This window comes from Pyrus communis, chromosome 1 (genome assembly GCF_041283825.1).
Source record: "Pyrus communis isolate YQ-2024b chromosome 1, ASM4128382v1, whole genome shotgun sequence".
Taxonomy (NCBI): domain Eukaryota; kingdom Viridiplantae; phylum Streptophyta; class Magnoliopsida; order Rosales; family Rosaceae; genus Pyrus; species Pyrus communis.
The window spans coordinates 10,560,504-10,563,215 of NC_142565.1; the positions used below are offsets into that span (position 1 = coordinate 10,560,504).

The following is a 2,712-nucleotide window of genomic DNA, read 5'->3' on the forward strand; positions in this document are numbered from 1 at the left end:
AAAGAAGTGTTGTAAGTGAATAGTACCAGGAGTGACATTTTAGAGTAAAAATGTCATTTTCGTTAAAAGTGAACAATAATGAAAGTGTTTCGTTAAAATTCCCAAAAAAGCTACCTATTTACAAAGTTTAAGCACGTACAAGGTTTTATAAAGTTTAAGCACGTACAAGGTTTTATAAAGCTTAAGCACATACAACGTTTTATAATGCTTATTTTCTCGTTTCATATTACACCTTTGCATCAAAATAATCAAGATTAACATTTTAACGAATCACTTTAAACGCTTCAATGACATTGGCGGGTTACCATTCCTTGTCTCTAAAATGTGATTAGACTTCAAAGCTAAACAAAAATAATTGACAAGAATACAACAGTCATCAAAAGAATTCTCAATCAAATAAGTTAGAGTATTAAAGATTTGAAACATACCTAGAAGAATTATGCAACAAATTATATGACCGAATTGACAGAATATGTTTTATTTTAACGGAAAAATGAGATTCGAACTTGGAAAATAATTGTCAATCAACATATATGTCAATTGTGGGCAACAACGTAACTATGTGAGGGTGGGAGAATTCACAGCATGACCGAAACAAGGTGATGGTGAAGTCTCATGCGTGAGAACTTTCTGTAATTATGTGCCTCGCCTTTTATAGTCGTGTGGATGCTAATGGTGGCAACTTTGAGTTGTTTAGGCCATTCTAAATGTGAATTTGAGGTGATTTTCAAATTTGGAGACTCGAACTTGGATACAGACGGGTGACCTATTTCAAGAACCTGTTGGTCGGGCTACGGATGGGAGGGTCATTGTTGATTTTCTAGGTAACTTACTCAATCTTCTGTTTGGTTCCATTTTTCTTGTGTTTTTCCACTACTTTTCCAGCCAAACAGAGACTTTGGTTATTAGGAATAGGAGGTCAGATTTCATGCATGTTTATTGCTTGTATTTGTTCAGCAATTTTGTCATTTGGATTGATATTTTCCTAATACTGTAACATACGGGAGGCCCTCCATTTGACAGGTCAATTACACCACAAGACAAAGACTCCAAAACTGGACAAAGTTTGGACTAATCACTAGTCATTTTCTTGCCCAATTTTCCTTTGTATCACTAATTATGTCAAGAATGATGTTGATGTTAAGGCATGTAATGGAAAATATCTAAATCATCATAGGTGAAGTTAGACCTATCTTTTTTATACAACCGATGGTCAAAACTACTTTAATTTACGTAAAGAAGATTTGAATTGGGAGCATACATATGAACACACTACTCTGACCAACTGACCTAACTCATATATGCATGTCTCCACACTAAGTTAAACCTTAGAATGTACATTGTGCAGAACTTTTAGAGCAGTATTTATTAGATATGTCGAGCCACAATGTGCTTGTTGCTAAGAAAATGACGCCACGTGATATCGATAACCCCAAGATGTGTATTAGTGTCGAACACAAAATTACTAAACGGCAGATATGAGATCTGATTTTATGCTTTGTGGCATTAAACTTTGGCAGCCGAAGCTCTAGGGTCGCCATGTATAAGCCCATATCTGAAATCAATTGGACCTGACTACAAGCATGGGGCAAACTATGCAACATTGGCATCCACTGTGCTTTTGCCAAACGTTTCCTTATTTGTCACTGGAATCCAAGTTGAAGAGTTTCACCAGTCCTCGGATCAACAAGGTGAGCATATACATATGAGTACAATGTCTTGACCAAATTGTTTTAATTTACGTTCATACGCCGGTTTTTGTTGGTTCTGAATACTTCGATTGTTGTTGCTTAGAACTGATAAGATTTCCTTCCCTGGATGTTATTGGGAAATCACTCTACACCTTATACATTGGCCAAAACGATTTCACGTCCAATTTGGGAGCCATTGGTGTGGTATCTTCCTCAAGTGGTCTTACAAATTGCTTGTACCATCAAGGTGAGCCATTACTTGATTCTATACTGTTTGTTGGTCAAATGAGCTTTGGGCTTGATCATCAATGGGATAAAAGCTTTCCTTTACCAGTTGCATAAAATGAGTATCTCACATTCATGGTCACGTGCTACTCGTATGTTATAAAAAAGTGAGGCATGTTGTTTCATGCAATGGGTGCATAGTTTTTTTCTCGTTAGAGGAGAGGCAAAGCATTCCTCAGTCACTATTGCATGCAACATTTGAGAAGCAAAAATAATGTTTATGGTTATATAAAAATGTTCTCTTGCTAGACTGTTTGGTAGTATAAAGACTTTTCTTTTTACTAGATTGTTAATTAGAATTTTTGTCAAAATTTGTGATCTAGGTCACAATGTTGCAACACAAATATTTGTTGGAGAATAATACATACAGTTACCGTTATAATATTAAAGAACTATGACATTTGCACATTGCTTATATTGGTTTTCAAAATCTATAGGAACTACATGGATTAGGAGGGCGTGCATTTCTGGTGCTTAATCTGGCACCAGTAGGTTGTTATCCATCATCTCTGGTGGGGCTTCCTCCTTCTGAACTTGATACATTTGGATTCTCAATTGCTTACAGCAATGCAGTTGTGGACCACAATAACATGTTGAAGGAGGCACTTGGCCAAACTAGAGGCTTCCTTCCAAATGCTTCCCTCATATATGCAGACACTTCTCTGTTTTGCTAGAGCTCTTTAGACATCCCACATCTCATGGTATAGCTCCCAATCAAGGTTTTCTATTCAACTAG

General features: G+C 36.4%; 1 pseudogene; it reads left to right on the plus strand.

The window, feature by feature from the left end:
• The first annotated feature begins 672 nt into the window (after positions 1-672).
• LOC137719790 (GDSL esterase/lipase At4g01130-like) lies at positions 673-2,712 on the plus strand (annotated as a pseudogene).